Below are 22,517 nucleotides of genomic sequence, written 5' to 3' on the forward strand. Positions count from 1 at the left end.
GAAAGCTTCTTTCTCTTTGTTATCGGAGGATATTTCCTTTGGCCCTATAGTCTTCAAAGGGATCCGAAATATCTGTTCTCAGATTCCACAGAAATAAGGCTAGCAATGGGATCCACGAAATACAGATGTAACACTCTGAGTGGAAGTCACATATCACAGAGCAGTTTCTCAGGAAACTTCTTTCCAGATTTCATCGGAGGATATTTCCTTTTTCACCATAACCCTCTATGGGCTTCCAAATATCACTTTGCCAATTCCACAAGAACTGTCTTAGCGAAATGTTTCTTGAGGGGAAAGTTGTAACTCAGTGAGATGATTTCAACGAACACAATGAAGTTTCTCAGAAAGCTTCTTTCTCTTTGTTATCGGAGGATATTTCCTTTGGCCCTATAGTCTTCAAAAGGATCCGAAATATCTGTTCTCAGATTCCACAGAAATAAGGCTAGCAAAGAGATCCACGAAATACAGATGTAACTCTGTGAGTGGAAGTCACATATCACAGAGCAGTTTCTCAGAAAGCTTCTTTCCAGATTTCATCTTAGGATACTTCCTTTCTCACCATAGCCCTCTAGGGGCTTCCAAATATCACTTTGCCAGTTCCACAAGAACTGTCTTAACGAAAGGCTTCTTGAGAGGAAAGCTGTAACTCTGTGAGATGATTTCACAGAACGCAAAGAAGTTTCTCAGAAAGCTTCTTTCTCTTTGTTATCGGAGCATATTTTCTTTGGCCCTATAGTCTTCAAAGGGATCCGAAATATCTGTTCTCAGATTCCACAGAAATAAGGCTAGCAAAGAGATCCACGAAATCCAGATGTAACTCTGTGAGTGGAAGTCACATATCACAGAGCAGTTTCTCAGAAAGCTTCTTTCCAGATTTCATCGGAGGATATTTCCTTTTTCACCATAGCCCTCTATGGGCTTCCAAATATCACTTTGCCAATTCCACAAGAACTGACTTAGCGAAAGGCTTCTTGAGGGGAAAGCTGTAACTCTGTGAGATGATTTCAGAGAACACAAAGAAGTTTCTCAGAAAGCTTCTTTCTCTTTGTTATCGGAGGATATTTCCTTTGGCCCTATAGTCTTCAAAGGGATCCGAAATATCTGTTCTCAGATTCCACAGAAATAAGGCTATCAAAGAGATCCACGAAATACAGATGTAACTCTGTGAGTGGAAGTCACATATCCCAGAGCAGTTTCTCAGAAAGCTTCTTTCCAGATTTCATCTGAGGATATTTCCTTTTTCACCATAGCCCTCTATGGGCTTCCAAATATCACTTTGACAATTCCACAAGAACTGTCTTAGCGAAAGGCTTCTTGAGGGGAAAGCTGTAACTCTGTGAGATGATTTCACAGAACACAAAGAAGTTTTCAGAAAGCTTCTTTCTCTTTGTTATGGGAGGATATTTCCTTTGTCCCTACAGTCCTCAAAGGGATCCGAAATATCTGTTCTCAGATTCCACAGAAATAAGGCTAGCAAAGAGTTCCACGAAATACAGATGTAACTCTGTGAGTGGAAGTCACATATCACAGAGCAGTTTCTCAGAAAGCTTCTTTCCAGATTTCATCGGAGGATATTTCCTTTTTCACCATAGCCCTCTATGGGCTTCCAAATATCACTTTGCCAATTCCACAAGAACTGTCTTAGCGAAAGGCTTCTTGAGGGGAAAGCTGTAACTCTGTGAGATGATTTCACAGAACACAAAGAAGTTTCTCCGAAAGCTTCTTTCTCTTTTTTATGAGAGGATATTTCCTTTGTCCCTATAGTCTTCAAAGGGATCCGAAATATCTGTTCTCAGATTCCACAGAAATAAGGCTAGCAAAGAGATCCATGAAATACAGATGTAACTCTGTGAGTGTAAGTCACATATCACAGAGCAGTTTCTCAGAAAGCTTCTTTCCAGATTTCATTCGAGTATATTTCCTTTTTCACCATAGCCCTCTATGGGCTTCCAAATATCACTTTGCCAATTCCACAAGAACTGTCTTAGCGAAAGGCTTCTTGAGGGGAAAGCTGTAACTCTGTGAGATGATTTCACAGAACACAAAGAAGTTTTCAGAAAGCTTCTTTCTCTTTGTTATGGGAGGATATTTCCTTTGTCCCTACAGTCCTCAAAGGGATCCGAAATATCTGTTCTCAGATTCCACAGAAATAAGGCTAGCAAAGAGTTCCACGAAATACAGATGTAACTCTGTGAGTGGAAGTCACATATCACAGAGCAGTTTCTCAGAAAGCTTCTTTCAAGATTTCATCGGAGGATACTTCCTTTCTCACCATAGCCCTCTATGTGCTTCCAAATATCACTTTGCCAATTCCACAAGAACTGTCTTAGTGAAAGGATTCTTGAGGGGAAACCTGTAACTCTGTGAGATGATTTCACAGAACACAAAGAAGTTTCTCAGAAAGCTTCTTTCTCTTTGTTATCACAGGATATTTCCTTTGGCAATATAGACTTCAAAGGTATCTTAAATATCTGTTCTCAGATTGCACAGAAATAAGGCTAGCAAAGAGATACTTGAAATACAGATGTAACTCTGTGAGATGAATTAACAGAACACTAAGCAGTTTCTCTGAAAGCTTCTTTCCAGATTTCATCGGAGGATATTCCCTTTTTCACCATTGCCCTCTACGGGCTTCCAAATATCACTTTGCCAATTCCACAAGAACTGTCTTAGCGAACGGCTTCTTGAGGGGAAAGCTGTAACTCTGTGAGATGATTTCACAAAACACAAAGAAGATTCTCAGAAAGCTTCTTTCTCTTTGTTATCGGAGGATATTTCCTTTGGCCATATATTCTTCAAAGGGATTCTAAATATCTGCTCTCAGATTCCACAGAAATAAGGCTAGCAAAGAGATCCACGAAATACAGATGTAACTCTGTGAGTGGAAGTCACATATCCCAGAGCAGTTTCTCAGAAAGCTTCTTTCCAGATTTCATCGGAGGATATTTCCTTTTTCACCGTAGCCCTCTAAGGGCTTCCAAATATCACTTTGCCAATTCCACAAGAACTGTCTTAGCGAAAGACATCTTAAGGGGAAAGCTGTAACTCTGTGAGATGATTTCACAGAACACAAAGAAGTTTCTCAGAAAGCTTCTTTCTCTTTGTTATCGGAGGATATTTCCTTTGTCCCTACAGTCTTCAAAAGTATCCGAAATATCTGTTCTCAGATTCCACAGAAATAAGGCTAGCAAAGGGTTCCACGAAATACACATGTAACTCTGTGAGTGGAAGTCACATATCACAGAGCAGTTTCTCAGAAAGCTTCTTTGCAGATTTCATCGTAGGATATTTCCTTTTTCACCATAGCCCTCTATGGGCTTCCAAATATCACTTTGCCAATTCCACAAGAACTGTCTTAACGAAAGGCTTCTTGAGGGGAAAGCTGTAACTCTGTGAGATGATTTCACAGAACACAATGAAGATTCTCAGAAAGCTTCTTTCTCTTTGTAATCGGAGGATATTTCCTTTGGCCCTATAGTCTTCAAAGGGATCCGAAATATCTGTTCTCAGATTCCACAGAAATAAGGCTAGCAAAGAGATCCACGAAATACAGATGTAACTCTGTGAGTGGAAGTCACATATCCCAGAGCAGTTTCTCAGAAAGCTTCTTTCCAGATTTCATCGGAGGATAATTCCTTTTTCACCATAGCCCTCTATGGGCTTCCAAATATCACTTTGACAATTCCACAAGAACTGTCTTAGTGAAAGGCTTCTTGTGGGGAAAGCTGTAACTCTGTGAGATGATTTCACAGAACACAAAGAAGTTTTCAGAAAGCTTCTTTCTCTTTGTTATGGGAGGATATTTCCTTTGTCCCTACAGTCTTCAAAGGGATCCGAAATATCTGTTCTCAGATTCCACAGAAATAAGGCTAGCAAGGAGATCCACGAAATACAGATGTAACTCTGTGAGTTGAAGTCACATATCACAGAGCAGTTTCTCAGAAAGCTTCTTTCCAGATTTCATCGGAGGATATTTTCTTTTTCACCATAGCCCTCTATGGGCTTCCAAATATCACTTTGCCAATTCCACAAGAACTGTCTTAGCGAAAGGCTTCTTGAGGGGAAAGCTGTAACTCTGTGTGATGATTTCACAGAACACAAAGAAGTTTCTCAGAAAGCTTCTTTCTCTTTGTTATGGGAGGATATTTCCTTTGGCCCCATAGTCTTCAAAGGGATCCGAAATATCTGTTCTCAGATTCCACAGAAATAAGGCTAGCAACGAGATCCACGAAATTCAGATGTAACTCTGTGAGTGGAAGTCACATATCACAGAGCAGTTTCTCAGAAAGCTTCTTTCCAGATTTCATCGGAGGATATTTCCTTTTTCACCATAGCTCTCTATGGGCATCCAAATATCACTTTGCCAATTCCACAAGAACTGTCTTAGCGAAAGGCTTCTTGAGGGGAAAGCTGTAACTCTGTGAGATGATTTCACAGAACACAAAGAAGTTTCTCAGAAAGCTTCTTTCTCTTTGTTATCGGAGGATATTTCCTTTGGCCCTCTAGTCTTCAAAGGGATCTGAAATATCTGTTCTCAGATTCCACAGAAATAAGGCTAGCAAAGAGATCCACGAAATACAGATGTAACTCTGTGAGTGGAAGTCACATATCCCAGAGCAGTTTCTCAGAAAGCTTCTTTCCAGATTTCATGAGGATATTTCCTTTTTCACCATAGCCCTCTATGGGCTTCCAAATATCACTTTAACAATTCCACAAGAACTGTCTTAGCGAAAGGCTTCTTGAGGGGAAAGCTGTAACTCTGTGAGATGATTTCACAGAACACAAAGAAGTTTTCAGAAAGCTTCTTTCTCTTTGTTATCGGAGGATATTTCCTTTGTCCCTACATTCTTCAAAAGGATCCGAAATATCTGTTCTCAGATTCCACAGAAATAAGGCTAGCAAAGAGATCCACGAAATACAGATGTAACTCTGTGAGTGGAAGTCACATATCAGAGAGCAGTTTCTCAGAAAGCTTCTTACCAGATTTCATGGGAGGATATTTCCTTTTTCACCATAGCCCTCTATGGGCTTCCAAATATCACTTTGCCAATTCCACAAGAACTGTCTTAGCGAAAGTCTTCTTGAGGGGAAAGCTGTAACTGTGTGAGATGATTTCACAGACCACAAAGAAGTTTTCAGAAAGCTTCTTTCTCTTTTTTATGGGAGGATATTTCCTTTGTCCCTATAGTCTTCAAAGGGATCCGAAATATCTGTTCTCAGATTCCACAGAAATAAGGCTAGCAAAGAGATCCACGAAATACAGATGTAACTCTGTGAGTGGAAGTCACATATCACAGAGCAGTTTCTCAGAAAGCTTCTTTCCAGATTTCATCGCAGGATATTTCCTTTTTCACCTTAGCCCTCTATGGGCTTCCAAATATCACTTTGCTAATTCCACAAGAACTGTCTTAGTGTAAGGCTTCTTGAGGGGAACGCTGTAACTCTGTGAGATGATTTCACAGAACACAAAGAAGTTTCTCAGAAAGCTTCTTTCTCTTTGTTATCGGAGGATATTTCCTTTGGCCCTATAGTCTTCAAAGGGATCCGAAATATCTGTTTTCAGATTCCACAGAAATAAGGCTAGCAAAGAGATCCACGAAATACAGATGTAACTCTGTGAGTGGAAGTCACATATCACAGAGCAGTTTCTCAGAAAGCTTCTTTCCAGATTTCATCTGAGGATATTTTCTTTTTCACCATAGCTCTCTATGGGCTTCCAAATATCACTTTGCCAATTCCACAAGAACTGTCTTAGCGAAAGGCTTCTTGAGCGGAAAGCTGTAACTCTGTGAGATGATTTCACAGAACACAAAGAATTTTCTCAGAAAGCTTCTTTCTCTTTGTTATCGGAGGATATTTCCTTTGGCCCTGTAGTCTTCAAAGGGATCCGAAATATCTCTTCTCAGATTCCACAGAAATAAGGCCAGCAAGGAGACCCACGAAATACAGATGTAACTCTGTGAGTGGAAGTCACATATCACAGAGCAGTTTCTCAGAAAGCTTCTTTCCAGATTTCATCGGAGGATATTTCCTTTTTCACCATAGCCCTCTATGGGCTTCCAAATATCCCTTTGCCAATTCCACAAGAACTGTCTTAGCGAAAGGCTTCTTCAGGGGAAAGCTGTAACTCTGTGAGATGATTTCACAGAACACAAAGAAGTTTTCAGAAAGCTTCTTTCTCTTTTTTATGGGAGGATATTTCCTTTGTCCCTATAGTCTTCAAAGGGATCCGAAATATCTGTTCTCAGATTCCACAGAAATAAGGCTAGCAAAGAGATCCACGAAATACAGATGTATCTCTGTGAGTGGAAGTCACATATCACAGAGCAGTTTCTCAGAAAGCTTCTTTCCAGATTTCATCGGAGGATATTTCCTTTTTCAACTTAGCCCTCTATGGGCTTCCAAATATCACTTTGCCAATTCCACAAGAACTGTCTTAGTGTAAGGCTTCTTGAGGGGAACGCTGTAACTCTGTGAAATGATTTCACAGAACACAAAGAAGTTTCTCAGAAAGCTTCTTTCTCTTTGTTATCGGAGGATATTTCCTTTGGCCCTGTAGTCTTCAAAGGGATCCGAAATATCTGTTCTCAGATTCCACAGAAATAAGGCTAGCAACGAGATCCACGAAATACAGATGTAACTCTGTGAGTGGAAGTCACATATCCCAGAGCAGTTTCTCAGAAAGCTTCTTTCCAGATTTCATCGGAGGATATTTCCTTTTTCACCATAGCCCTCTATGGGTTTCCAAATATCACTTTGACAATTCCACAAGAACTGTCTTAGCGAAAGGCTTCTTGAGGGGAAGGCTGTAACTCTGTGTGATGATTTCACAGAACACAAAGAAGTTTTCAGAAAGCTTCTTTCTCTTTGTTATCGGAGGATATTTCCTTTGGCCCTATAGTCTTCAAAGGGATCCGAAATATCTGTTCTCAGATTCCACAGAAATAAGGCTAGCAAAGAGATCCACGAAATACAGATGTAACTCTGTGAGTGGAAGTCACATATCACAGAGCAGTTTCTCAGAAAGCTTCTTTCCAGATTTCATCGCAGGATATTTCCTTTTTCACCTTAGCCCTCTATGGGCTTCCAAATATCACTTTGCTAATTCCACAAGAACTGTCTTAGTGTAAGGCTTCTTGAGGGGAACGCTGTAACTCTGTGAGATGATTTCACAGAACACAAAGAAGTTTCTCAGAAAGCTTCTTTCTCTTTGTTATCGGAGGATATTTCCTTTGGCCCTATAGTCTTCAAAGGGATCCGAAATATCTGTTTTCAGATTCCACAGAAATAAGGCTAGCAAAGAGATCCACGAAATACAGATGTAACTCTGTGAGTGGAAGTCACATATCACAGAGCAGTTTCTCAGAAAGCTTCTTTCCAGATTTCATCTGAGGATATTTTCTTTTTCACCATAGCTCTCTATGGGCTTCCAAATATCACTTTGCCAATTCCACAAGAACTGTCTTAGCGAAAGGCTTCTTGAGCGGAAAGCTGTAACTCTGTGAGATGATTTCACAGAACACAAAGAATTTTCTCAGAAAGCTTCTTTCTCTTTGTTATCGGAGGATATTTCCTTTGGCCCTGTAGTCTTCAAAGGGATCCGAAATATCTCTTCTCAGATTCCACAGAAATAAGGCCAGCAAGGAGACCCACGAAATACAGATGTAACTCTGTGAGTGGAAGTCACATATCACAGAGCAGTTTCTCAGAAAGCTTCTTTCCAGATTTCATCGGAGGATATTTCCTTTTTCACCATAGCCCTCTATGGGCTTCCAAATATCCCTTTGCCAATTCCACAAGAACTGTCTTAGCGAAAGGCTTCTTGAGGGGAAAGCTGTAACTCTGTGAGATGATTTCACAGAACACAAAGAAGTTTTCAGAAAGCTTCTTTCTCTTTTTTATGGGAGGATATTTCCTTTGTCCCTATAGTCTTCAAAGGGATCCGAAATATCTGTTCTCAGATTCCACAGAAATAAGGCTAGCAAAGAGATCCACGAAATACAGATGTAACTCTGTGAGTGGAAGTCACATATCACAGAGCAGTTTCTCAGAAAGCTTCTTTCCAGATTTCATCGGAGGATATTTCCTTTTTCAACTTAGCCCTCTATGGGCTTCCAAATATCACTTTGCCAATTCCACAAGAACTGTCTTAGTGTAAGGCTTCTTGAGGGGAACGCTGTAACTCTGTGAGATGATTTCACAGAACACAAAGAAGTTTCTCAGAAAGCTTCTTTCTCTTTGTTGTCGGAGGATATTTCCTTTGGCCCTGTAGTCTTCAAAGGGATCCGAAATATCTGTTCTCAGATTCCACAGAAATAAGGCTAGCAACGAGATCCACGAAATACAGATGTAACTCTGTGAGTGGAAGTCACATATCCCAGAGCAGTTTCTCAGAAAGCTTCTTTCCAGATTTCATCGGAGGATATTTCCTTTTTCACCATAGCCCTCTATGGGTTTCCAAATATCACTTTGACAATTCCACAAGAACTGTCTTAGCGAAAGGCTTCTTGAGGGGAAGGCTGTAACTCTGTGTGATGATTTCACAGAACACAAAGAAGTTTTCAGAAAGCTTCTTTCTCTTTGTTATCGGAGGATATTTCCTTTGGCCCTATAGTCTTCAAAGGGATCCGAAATATCTGTTCTCAGATTCCACAGAAATAAGGCTAGCAAAGAGATCCACGAAATACAGATGTAACTCTGTGAGTGGAAGTCACATATCACAGAGCAGTTTCTCAGAAAGCTTCTTTCCAGATTTCATCTGAGGATATTTCCTTTTTCACCATAGCCTTCTAAGGGCTTCCAAATATCACTTTGCCAATTCCACAAGAACTGTCTTAGCGAAAGGCTTCTTGAGGGGAAAGCTGTAACTCTGTGAGATGATTTCACAGAACACAAAGAAGTTTCTCAGAAAGCTTCTTTCTCTTTGTTATCGGAGGATATTTCCTTTGGCCCTATAGTCTTCAAAGGGATCCTAAATATCTGTTCTCAGATTCCACAGAAATAAGGCTAGCAATGAGATCCACGAAATACAGATGTAACTCTGTGAGTGGAAGTCACATATCACAGAGCAGTTTCTCAGAAAGCTTCTTTCGAGATTTCATCGGAGGATATTTCCTTTTTCACCATAGCCCTCTATGGGCTTCCAAATATCACTTTGCCAATTCCACAAGAACTGTCTTAGCGAAAGGCTTCTTGAGGGGAAAGCTGAAACTCTGTGAGATGATTTCACAGAACACAAAGAAGTTTCTCAGAAAGCTTCTTTCTCTTTGTTATCGGAGGATATTTCCTTTGGCCCTCTAGTCTTCAAAGGGGTCCGAAATATCTGTTCTCAGATTCCACATAAATAAGGCTAGCAAAGAGATCCACGAAATACAGATGTAACTCTGTGAGTGGAAGTCACATATCCCAGAGCAGTTTCTCAGAAAGCTTCTTTCCAGATTTCATCGGAGGATATTTCCTTTTTCACCATAGCCCTCTATTGGCTTCCAAATATCACTTTGACAATTCCACAAGAACTGTCTTAGCGAAAGGCTTCTTGAGGGGAATGCTGTAACTCTGTGAGATGATTTCACAGAACACAAAGAAGTTTTCAGAAAGCTTCTTTCTCTTTGTTATGGGAGGATATTTCCTTTGTCCCTACAGTCTTCAAAGGGATCCGAAATATCTGTTCTCAGATTCCACAGAAATAAGGCTAGCAAAGAGATCCACGAAATACAGATGTAACTCTGTGAGTGGAAGTCACATATCACAGAGCAGTTTCTCAGAAAGCTTCTTTCCAGATTTCATCGGAGGATACTTCCTTTTTCACCGTAGCCCTCTATGGGCTTCCAAATATCACTTTGCCAATTCCACAAGAACTGTCTTAACGAAAGGCTTCTTCAAGGGAAAGCTGTAACTCTGTGAGATGATTTCACAGAACACAAAGAAGTTTCTCAGAAAGCTTCTTCCTCTTTGTTATCGGAGGATATTTCCTTTGGCCCTATAGTCTTCAAAGGGATCCGAAATATCTGTTCTCAGATTCCACAGAAATAAGGCTAGCAAAGAGATCCACGAAATACAGATGTAACTCTGTGAGTGGAAGTCACATATCACAGAGCAGTTTCTCAGAAAGCCTCTTTCCAGATTTCATCTGAGGATATTTCCTTTTTCACCATAGCCCTCTATGGGCTTCCAAAGATCACTTTGACAATTCCACAAGAACTGTCTTAGCGAAAGGCTTCTTGAGGGGAAAGCTGTAACTCTGTGAGATGATTTCACAGAACACAAAGAAGTTTTCAGAAAGCTTCTTTCTCTTTGTTATGGGAGGATATTTCCTTTGTCTCTACAGTCTTCAAAGGGATCTGAAATATCTGTTCTCAGATTCCACAGAAATAAGGCTAGCAAAGAGATCCACGAAATACAGATGTAACTCTGTGAGTGGAAGTCACATATCACAGAGCAGTTTCTCAGAAAGCTTCTTTCCAGATTTCATCGGAGGATATTTCCGTTTTCACCATAGCCCTCTATGGGCTTCCAAATATCACTTTGCCAATTCCACAAGAACTGTCTTAGCGAAAGGCTTCTTGAGGGGAAAGCTGTAACTCTGTGAGATGATTTCACAGAACACCAAGAAGTTTCTCAGAAAGCTTCTTTCTCTTTGTTATCGGAGGATATTTCCTTTGGCCCTATAGTCTTCAAAGGGATCCGAAATATCTGTTCTCAGATTCCACAGAAATAAGGCTAGCAAGGAGACCCACGAAATACAGATGTAACTCTGTGAGTGGAAGTCACATATCACAGAGCAGTTTCTCAGAAAGCTTCTTTCCAGATTTCATCTGAGGATATTTCCTTTTTCACCATAGCCCTCTATGGGTTTCCAAATATCACTTTGCCAATTCCACAAGAACTGTCTTAGCGAAAGGCTTTTTGAAGGGATAGCTGTAACTCTGTGAGATGATTTCACAGAACACAAAGAAGTTTCTCAGAAATCTTCTTTCTCTTTGTTATCGGAGGATATTTCCTTTGTCCCTACAGTCTTCAAAGGGATCCGAAATATATGTTCTCAGATTCCACAGAAATAAGGCTAGCAAAGGGATCCACGAAATACAGATGTAGCTCTCTGAGTGGAAGTCACATATCACAGAGCAGTTTCTCAGGAAGCTTCTTTCCAGATTTCATCGGAGGATATTTCCTTTTTCACCATAGCCCTCTATGGGCTTCCAAATATCACTTTGCCAATTCCACAAGAACTGTCTTAGCGAAAGGCTTCTTGAGGGGAAAGCTGTAACTCTGTGAGATTATTTCACAGAACACAAAGAAGTTTCTCAGAAAGCTTCTTTCTCTTTGTTATCGGAGGATATTTCCTTTGGCCCAATAGTCTTCAAAGGGATCCGAAATATCTGATTTCAGATTCCACAGAAATAAAGCTAGCAAAGAGATCCACGATATACAGATGTAACTCTGTGAGTGGAAGTCACATATCCCAGAGCAGTTTCTCAGAAAGCTTCTTTCCAGATTTCATCTGAGGATATTTCCTTTTTCACCATAGCCCTCTATGGACTTCCAAATATCACTTTGACAATTCCACAAGAACTGTCTTAGCGAAAGGCTTCTTGAGGGGAAAGCTGTAACTCTGTGAGATCATTTCACAGAACACAAAGAAGTTTTCAGAAAGCTTCTTTCTCTTTGTTATCGGAGGATATTTCCTTTGTCCCTACAGTCTTCAAAGGGATCCGAAATATCTGTTCTCAGATTCCACAGAAATAAGGCTAGCAAAGAGATCCACGAAATACAGATGTAACTCTGTGAGTGGAAGTCACATATCACAGAGCAGTTTCTCAGAACGCTTCTTTCCAGATTTCATCGGAGGATATTTCCTTTTTCACCATAGCCCTCTATGGGCTTCCAAATATCACTTTGCCAATTCCACAAGAACTGTCTTAGCGAAAGGCTTCTTGAGGGGAAAGCTGTAACTCTGTGAGATGATTTCACAGAACACAAAGAAGTTTCTCAGAAAGCTTCTTTCTCTTTGTTATCGGAGGATATTTCCTTTGGCCCTATAGTCTTCAAAGGGATCCGAAATATCTGTTCTCAGATTCCACAGAAATAAGGCTAGCAAAGAGATCCACGAAATACAGATGTAACTCTGTGAGTGGAAGTCACATACCACAGAGCAGTTTCTCAGAAAGCTTCTTTCCAGATTTCATCTGAGGATATTTCCTTTTTCACCATAGCCTTCTATGGGCTTCCAAATATCACTTTGCCAATTCCACAAGAACTGTCTTAGCGAAAGGCTTCTTGAGGGGAAAGCTGTAACTCTGTGAGATGATTTCACAGAACACAATGAAGTTTCTCAGAACGCTTCTTTCTCTTGGTAATCGGAGGATATTTCCTATGGCCCTCTAGTCTTCAAAGGGATCCGAAATATCTGTTCTCAGATTCCACAGAAACAAGGCTAGCAAGGAGACCCACGAAATACAGATGTATGTCTGTGAGTGGAAGTCACATATCACAGAGCAGTTTCTCAGAAAGCTTCTTTCCAGATTTCATCTGAGGATATTTCCTTTTTCACCATAGCCCTCTATGGGTTTCCAAATATCACTTTGCCAATTCCACAAGAACTGTCTTAGCGAAAGGCTTCTTGAAGGGAAAGCTGTAACTCTGTGAGATGATTTCACATAACACAAAGAAGTTTCTCAGAAATCTTCTTTCTCTTTGTTATCGGAGGATATTTCCTTTAGCCCTATAGTCTTCAAAGGGATCCGAAATATCTGTTCTCAGATTCCACAGAAATAAGGCTAGGAAAGGGATCCACGAAATACAGATGTAACTCTGTGAGTGGAAGTCACATATCACAGAGCAGTTTCTCAGGAACTTCTTTCCAGATTTCATCGGAGGATATTTCCTTTTTCACCATAGCCCTCTATGGGCTTCCAAATATCACTTTGCCAATTCCACAAGAACTGTCTTAGCGAAAGGCTTCTTGAGGGGAAAGCTGCAACTCTTTGAGATGATTTCACCGAACACAATGAAGTTTCTCAGAAAGCTTCTTTCTCTTTGTAATCGGAGGATATTTCCTTTGGCCCTATAGTCTTCAAAAGGATCCGAAATATCTCTTCTCAGATTCCACAGAAATAAGGCTAGCAAAGGGATCCACGAAATACAGATGTAACTCTCTGAGTGGAAGTCACATATCACAGAGCAGTTTCTCAGGAAGCTTCTTTCCAGATTTCATCGGAGGATATTTCCTTTTTCACCATAGCCCTCTATGGGCTTCCAAATATCACTTTGCCAATTTCACAAGAACTGTCTTAGCGAAAGGTTTCTTGAGGGGAAAGCTGTAACTCTGTGAGATGATTTCAACGAACACAATGAAGTTTCTCAGAAAGCTTCTTTCTCTTTGTTGTCGGAGGATATTTCCTTTGGCCCTATAGTCTTCAAAAGGATCCGAAATATCTGTTCTCAGATTCCACAGAAATAAGGCTAGCAAAGAGATCCACGAAACACAGATGTAACTCTGTGAGTGGAAGTCACATATCACAGAGCAGTTTCTCAGAAAGCTTCTTTCCAGATTTCATCTTAGGATACTTCCTTTCTCACAATAGCCCTCTAGGGGCTTCCAAATATCACTTTGCCAATTCCACAAGAACTGTCTTAACGAAAGGCTTCTTGAGAGGAAAGCTGTAACTCTGTGAGATGATTTCACAGAACACAAAGAAGTTTCTCAGAAAGCTTCTTTCTCTTTGTTATCGGAGCATATTTTCTTTGGCCCTATAGTCTTCAAAGGGATCCGAAATATCTGTTCTCAGATTCCACAGAAATAAGGCTAGCAAAGAGATCCACGAAATACAGATGTAACTCTGTGAGTGGAAGTCACATATCACAGAGCAGTTTCTCAGAAAGCTTCTTTCCAGATTTCATCGGAGGATATTTCCTTTTTCACCATAGCCCTCTATGGGCTTCCAAATATCAGTTTGCCAATTCCACAAGAACTGACTTAGCGAAAGGCTTCTTGAGGCGAAAGCTGTAACTCTGTGAGATGATTTCAGAGAACACAAAGAAGTTTCTCAGAAAGCTTCTTTCTCTTTGTTATCGGAGGATATTTCCTTTGGCCCTATAGTCTTCAAAGGGATCCGAAATATCTGTTCTCAGATTCCACAGAAATAAGGCTAGCAATGGGATCCACGAAATACAGATGTAACACTCTGAGTGGAAGTCACATATCACAGAGCAGTTTCTCAGGAAGCTTCTTTCCGGATTTCATCGGAGGATATTTCCTTTTTCACCATAGCCCTCTATGGGCTTCCAAATATCACTTTGCCAATTCCACAAGAACTGTCTTAGCGAAAGGTTTCTTGAGGGGAAAGTTGTAACTCAGTGAGATGATTTCAACGAACACAATGAAGTTTCTCAGAAAGCTTCTTTCTCTTTGTTGTCGGAGGATATTTCCTTTGGCCCTATAGTCTTCAAAAGGATCCGAAATATCTGTTCTCAGATTCCACAGAAATAAGGCTAGCAAAGAGATCCACGAAACACAGATGTAACTCTGTGAGTGGAAGTCACATATCACAGAGTAGTTTCTCAGAAAGCTTCTTTCCAGATTTCATCTTAGGATACTTCCTTTCTCACAATAGCCCTCTAGGGGCTTCCAAATATCACTTTGCCAATTCCACAAGAACTGTCTTAACGAAAGGCTTCTTGAGAGGAAAGCTGTAACTCTGTGAGATGATTTCACAGAACACAAAGAAGTTTCTCAGAAAGCTTCTTTCTCTTTGTTATCGGAGCATATTTTCTTTGGCCCTATAGTCTTCAAAGGGATCCGAAATATCTGTTCTCAGATTCCACAGAAATAAGGCTAGCAAAGAGATCCACGAAATACAGATGTAACTCTGTGAGTGGAAGTCACATATCACAGAGCAGTTTCTCAGAAAGCTTCTTTCCAGATTTCATCGGAGGATATTTCCTTTTTCACCATAGCCCTCTATGGGCTTCCAAATATCAGTTTGCCAATTCCACAAGAACTGACTTAGCGAAAGGCTTCTTGAGGCGAAAGCTGTAACTCTGTGAGATGATTTCAGAGAACACAAAGAAGTTTCTCAGAAAGCTTCTTTCTCTTTGTTATCGGAGGATATTTCCTTTGGCCCTATAGTCTTCAAAGGGATCCGAAATATCTGTTCTCAGATTCCACAGAAATAAGGCTAGCAATGGGATCCACGAAATACAGATGTAACACTCTGAGTGGAAGTCACATATCACAGAGCAGTTTCTCAGGAAGCTTCTTTCCAGATTTCATCGGAGGATAATTCCTTTTTCACCATAGCCCTCTATGGGCTTCCAAATATCACTTTGCCAATTCCACAAGAACTGTCTTAGCGAAAGGTTTCTTGAGGGGAAAGTTGTAACTCAGTGAGATGATTTAAACGAACACAATGAAGTTTCTCAGAAAGCTTCTTTCTCTTTGTTATCGGAGGATATTTCCTTTGGCCCTATAGTCTTCAAAAGGATCCTAAATATCTGTTCTCAGATTCCACAGAAATAAGGCTAGCAAAGAGATCCACGAAATACAGATGTAACTCTGTGAGTGGAAGTCACATATCACAGAGCAGTTTCTCAGAAAGCTTCTTTCCAGATTTCATCTTAGGATACTTCCTTTCTCACCATAGCCCTCTAGGGGCTTCCAAATATCACTTTGCCAGTTCCACAAGAACTGTCGTAACGAAAGGCTTCTTGAGAGGAAAGCTGTAACTCTGTGAGATGATTTCACAGAACACAAAGAAGTTTCTCAGAAAGCTTCTTTCTCTTTGTTATCGGAGCATATTTTCTTTGGCCCTATAGTCTTCAAAGGGATCCGAAATATCTGTTCTCAGATTCCACAGAAATAAGGCTAGCAAAGAGATCCACGAAATCCAGATGTAACTCTGTGAGTGGAAGTCACATATCACAGAGCAGTTTCTCAGAAAGCTTCTTTCCAGATTTCATCGGAGGATATTTCCTTTTTCACCATAGCCCTCTATGGGCTTCCAAATATTTCTTTGCCAATTCCACAAGAACTGTCTTAGCGAAAGGCTTCTTGACGGGAAAACTGTAACTCTGGGAGATGATTTCACAGAACACAAAGAAGTTTCTCAGAAAGCTTCTTTCTCTTTGTTATCGGAGGATATTTCCTTTGGCCCTATAGTCTTCAAAGGGATAAGAAATATCTGTTCTCATATTCCACAGAAATAAGGCTAGCGAAGAGATCCAGGAAATACAGATGTAACTCTGTGAGTGGAAGTCACATATCACAGAGCAGTTTCTCTGAAAGCTTCTTTCCAGTTTTCATCGGAGGATATTTCCTTTTTCACCATAGCCCTCTATGGGCTTCCAAATATCTCTTTGCCAATTCCACAAGAACTGCCTTAGCGAAAGGCATCTTGAGGGGAAAGCTGTATCTCTGTGAGATGATTTCAGCGAACACAATGAAGTTTCTCAGAAAGCTTCTTTCTCTTTTTAATCGGAGGATATTTCCTTTGGCCCTATAGTCTTCAAAAGGATCCGAAATATCTGTTCTCAGATTCCACAGAAATAAGGCTAGCAAAGAGATCCACGAAATACAGATGTAACTCTGTGAGTGGAAGTCACATATCCCAGAGCAGTTTCTCAGAAAGCTTCTTTCCAGATTTCATCGGAGGATATTTCCTTTTTCACCATAGCCCTCTATGGGCTTCCAAATATCACTTTGCCAATTCCACAAGAACTGTCTTAGCGAAAGGCTTCTTGAGGGGAAAGCTGTAACTCTGTGAGATGATTTCACAGAACACAAAGAAATTTTCAGAAAGCTTCTTTCTCTTTGTTATGGGAGGATATTTCCTTTGTCCCTATAGTCTTCAAATGGATCCGAAATATCTGTTCTCAGATTCCACAGAAATAAGGCTAGCAAAGAGATCCACGAAATACAGATGTAACTCTGTGAGTGGAAGTCACATATCCCAGAGCAGTTTCTCAGAAAGCTTCTTTCCAGATTTCATCGGAGGATATTTCCTTTTTCACCATAGCCCTCAATGGGCTTCCAAATATCACTTTGCCAATTCCACAAGAACTGTCTTAGCGAAAGGTTTCTTGAGGGGAAAGCTGTAACGCTGTGAGATGATTTCACAGAACACAAAGAAGTTTCTCAGAAAGCCTCTTTCTCTTTGTTACCGGAGGATATTTCCTTTGGCCCTATAGTCTTCAAAGGGATCCGAAATATCTGCTCTCAGATTCCACAGAAATAAGCCTAGAAAAGAGATCCACGAAATACAGATGTAACTCTGTGAGTGCAAGTCACATGTCACAGAGCAGTTTCTCAGAAAGCTTCTTTCCAGATTTCATCGGAGGATATTTCCTTTTTCACCATAGCCCTCTATGGGCTTCCAAATATCACTTTGCCAATTCCACAAGAACTGTCTTAGCGAAAGGCTTCTTGAGGGGAAAGCTGTAACTCTGTGAGATGATTTCACAGAAAACAAAGAAGTTTCTCAGAAAGCTTCTTTCTCTATGTTTTCGGAGGATATTTCCTTTGGCCCTATAGTCTTCAAAGGGATCCGAAATATCTGTTCTCAGATTCCACAGAAATCAGGCTAGCAAAGAGATCCACGAAATACAGATGTAACTCTGGGAGTGGAAGTCACATATCCCAGAGCAGTTTCTCAGAAAGCTTCTTTCCAGATTTCATCGGAGGATATTTCCTTTTTCACCATAGCCCTCTATGGGCTTCCAAATATCACTTTGCCAATTGCACAAGAACTGTCTTAGCGAAAGGCTTCTTGAGGGGAAAGCTGTAACTCTGCGAGATGATTTCACAGAACACAAAGAAGTTTCTCAGAAAGCTTCTTTCTCTTTGTTATCGGAGGATATTTCCTTTGGCCCTATAGTCTTCAAAGGGATCCGAAATATCTGTTCTCAGATTCCACAGAAATAAGGCTAGCAAAGAGATCCACGAAATACAGATGTAACTCTGTGAGTGGCAGTCACATATCCCAGAGCAGTTTCTCAGAAAGGTTCTTTCCAGATTTCATCTGAGGATATTTTCTTTTTCACCATAGCCCTCTATGGGCTTCCAAATATCACTTTGCCAATTCCACAAGAACTGTCTTAGCGAAAGGCTTCTTGAGGGGAAAGCTGTAACTCTGTGAGATGATTTCACAGAACACAAAGAAGTTTTCAGAAAGCTTCTTTCTCTTTGTTATGGGAGGATATTTCCTTTGTCCCTACAGTCTTCAAAGGGATCCGAAATATCTGTTCTCAGATTCCACAGAAATAAGGCTAGCAAAGAGATCCACGAAATACAGATGTAACTCTGTGAGTGGAAGTCACATATCACAGAGCAGTTTCTCAGAAAGCTTCTTTCCAGATTTCATGGGAGGATATTTCCTTTTTCACCATAGCCCTCTATGGGCTTCCAAATATCACTTTGCCAATTCCACAAGAACTGTCTTAGCGAAAGGCTTCTTGAGGGGAAAGCTGTAACTCTGTGAGTTGATTTCACGGAACACATAGAAGTTTCTCAGAAAGCTTCTTTCTCTTTGTTATCGGAGGATATTTCCTTTGGCCCTATAGTCTTCAAAGGGATCCGAAATATCTGTTCTCAGATTCCACAGAAATAAGGCTAGCAAGGAGACCCACGAAATACAGATGTAACTCTGTGAGTGGAAGTCACATATCACAGAGCAGTTTCTCAGAAAGCTTCTTTCCAGATTTCATCTGAGGATATTTCCTTTTTCACCATAGCCCTCTATGGGTTTCCAAATATCACTTTGCCAATTCCACAAGAACTGTCTTAGCGAAAGGCTTCTTAAAGGGAAAGCTGTAACTCTGTGAGATGATTTCACAGAACACAAAGAAGTTTCTCAGAAATCTTCTTTCTCTCTGTTATCGGAGGATATTTCCTTTGGCCCTATAGTCTTCAAAGGGATCCGAAATATCTGTTCTCAGATTCCACAGAAATAAGTCTAGCAAAGGGATCCACGAAATACAGATGTAACTCTCTGAGTGGAAGTCACATATCACAGAGCAGTTTCTCAGGAAGCTTCTTTCCAGATTTCATTGAAGGATATTTCCTTTTTCACCATAGTCCTCTAGGGGCTTCCAAATATCACTTTGCCAATTCCACAAGAACTGTCTTAGCGAAAGGTTTCTTGAGGGGAAAGCTGTAACTCTGTGAGATGATTTCACCGAACACAATGAAGTTTCTCAGAAAGCTTCTTTCTCTTTGTTATCGGAGGATATTTACTTTGGCCCTATAGCCTTCAAAGGGATCCGAAATATCTGTTCTCAGATTCCACAGAAATAAGGCTAGCAAAGAGATCCACGGAATACAGATGTAACTCTGTGAGTGGAAGTCACATATCACAGAGCAGTTTCTGAGAAAGCTTCTTTCCAGATTTCATCTGAGGATATTTCCTTTTTCACCATAGCCGTCTATGGGCTTCCAAATATCACTTTGCCAATTCCACAAGAACTGCCTTACCTAAAGGCTTCTTGAGGGGAAAGCTGTAACTCAGGGAGATGATTTCACAGAACACAAAGAAGTTTTTCAGAAAGCGTCATTTTCTTTGTTATCGGAGGATATTTCCTTTGGCCCTATGGTCTTCAAAGGGATCCGAAATATCTGTTCTCAGATTCCACAGAAATAAGGCTAGCAAAGAGATCCACGAAATACAGATGTAACTCTGTGAGTGCAAGTCACATATCACAGAGCACTTTCTCAGAAAGCTTCTTTCTCTTTTTTATCGGAGGATATTTCCTTTTTCACCATAGCCCTCTAAGGGCTTCAAAATATCACTTTGCCAATTCCACAAGAACTGTCTTAGCGAAAGGCTACTTGAAGGGAAAACTGTAACTCTGGGAGATGATTTCACAGAACACAAAGAAGTTTTTCAGAAAGCTGCTTTCTCTTTTTTATCGGGGGATATTTCCTTTGGCCCTATAGTCTTCAAAGGGATCCGAAATATCAGTTCTCAGATTCCACAGAAATAAGGCTAGCAAAGAGATCCACGAAATACAGATGTATCGCTGTGAGTGGAAGTCACATATCACAGAGCAGTTTCTCAGAAAGCTTCTTTCCAGATTTCATTTGAGGATATTTCCTTTTTCAACATAGCCCTCTCTGGGCTTCCAAATATCACTTTCCCAATTCCACAAGAACTGTCTTAGCGAAAGGCTTATTGAGGGGATAGCTGTGACTCTCTGAGGTGATTTCACAAAACACAAAGAAGTTTCTCAGAAAGTTTCTTTCTCTTTGTTATCGGAGGATATTTCCTTTGGCCCTATAGTCTTCAAAGGGATCCGCAGTATCTTTTCTCAGATTCCTCAGAAATAAGGCTAGCAAAGAGATTCACGAAATACAGATGTAACTCTGTGAGTGGAAGTCACATATCACAGAGCAGTTTCACAGAAAGCTTCTTTCCAGATTTCATCTGAGGATATTTCCTTTTTCAACATAGCCCACTATGGGCTTCCAAATATCACTTTGCCAATTCCACAAGAACTGTCTTAGTGAAAGGATTCTTGAGGGGAAACCTGTAACTCTGGGAGATGATTTCACAGAACACAAAGAAGTTTCTCAGAAAGCTTCTTTCTCTTTGTTATCGGACTGTATTTCCTTTGACCCTAGGGTCTTCAAAGATATCCGAAATATGAGTTCTCAGATTCCACAGAAATAAGGCTATCAAAAAGATCCGCGAAATACAGATGTAACTCTGTGAGTGGAAGTCACACATCAAAAAGCAGTTTCTCAGAAAGCTTCTTTCCAGTTTCTCTCGGAGGATGTTTTCTTTTTCACCATAGCCGTCTATGGGCTTCCAAATATCACTTTGCCAATTCCACAAGAAGTGTCTTAGCGAAAGGCTTCTTGAGGGGAAAGCTGTAACTCTGTGAGATGATTTCACAGAACACAAAGTAATTTCTCAGAAAGCTTCGTTCTCATTGTTATCGTAGGATATTTCCGTCGTCCCCAGGGTCTTCAAAGGGATCCGAAATATGAGTTCTCAGATTCCACAGAAATAAGGCTATCAAAAAGATCCGCGAAATACAGATGTAACTCTGTGAGTGGAAGTCACACATCACAAAGAAGTTTCTCAGAAAGCTTCCTTCCAGTTTCTCCTGGAGGATGTTTTCTTTTTCACCATAGCCCTCTATGGGCTTCCAAATATCACTTTGCCAATTCCACAAGAACTGCCTTAGCGAAAGGCATCTTGAGGGGAAAGCTGTAACTCTGTGAGATGATTTCACCGAACACAATGAAGTTTCTCAGAAAGCTTCTTTCTCTTTTTAATCGGAGGATATTTCCTTTCGCCCTATAGTCTTCAAAAGGATCCGAAATATCTGTTCTCAGATTCCACAGAAATAAGGCTAGCAAAGAGATCCACGAAATACAGATGTAACTCTGTGAGTGGAAGTAACATATCCCAGAGCAGTTTCTCAGAAAGCTTCTTTCCAGATTTCATCTGAGGATATTTCCTTTTTCACCATAGCCCTCTATGGGCTTCCAAATATCACTTTGACAATTTCACAAGAACTGTCTTAGCGAAAGGCTTCTTGAGGGGAAAGCTGTAACTCTGTGAGATGGTTTCACAGAACACAAAGAAGTTTTCAGAAAGCTTCTTTCTCTTTGTTATGGGAGGATATTTCCTTTGTCCCTACAGTCTTCAAAGGGATCCGAAATATCTGTTCTCAGATTCCACAGAAATAAGGCTAGCAAAGAGATCCACGAAATACAGATGTAACTCTGTGAGTGGAAGTCACATATCACAGAGCAGTTTCTCAGAAAGCTTCTTTCCAGATTTCATGGGAGGATATTTCCTTTTTCACCATAGCCCTCTATGGGCTTCCAAATATCACTTTGCCAATTCCACAAGAACTGTCTTAGCGAAAGGCTTCTTGAGGGGAAAGCTGTAACTCTGTGAGTTGATTTCACGGAACACATAGAAGTTTCTCAGAAAGCTTCTTTCTCTTTGTTATCGGAGGATATTTCCTTTGGCCCTATAGTCTTCAAAGGGATCCGAAATATCTGTTCTCAGATTCCACAGAAATAAGGCTAGCAAGGAGACCCACGAAATACAGATGTAACTCTGTGAGTGGAAGTCACATATCACAGAGCAGTTTCTCAGAAAGCTTCTTTCCAGATTTCATCTGAGGATATTTCCTTTTTCACCATAGCCCTCTATGGGTTTCCAAATATCACTTTGCCAATTCCACAAGAACTGTCTTAGCGAAAGGCTTCTTAAAGGGAAAGCTGTAACTCTGTGAGATGATTTCACAGAACACAAAGAAGTTTCTCAGAAATCTTCTTTCTCTTTGTTATCGGAGGATATTTCCTTCGGCCCTATAGTCTTCAAAGGGATCCGAAATATCTGTTCTCAGATTCCACAGAAATAAGTCTAGCAAAGGGATCCACGAAATACAGATGTAACTCTCTGAGTGGAAGTCACATATCACAGAGCAGTTTCTCAGGAAGCTTCTTTCCAGATTTCATTGAAGGATATTTCCTTTTTCACCATAGTCCTCTAGGGGCTTCCAAA

This window comes from Macaca mulatta, chromosome 12 (genome assembly GCF_049350105.2).
Source record: "Macaca mulatta isolate MMU2019108-1 chromosome 12, T2T-MMU8v2.0, whole genome shotgun sequence".
Classification (NCBI taxonomy): domain Eukaryota; kingdom Metazoa; phylum Chordata; class Mammalia; order Primates; family Cercopithecidae; genus Macaca; species Macaca mulatta.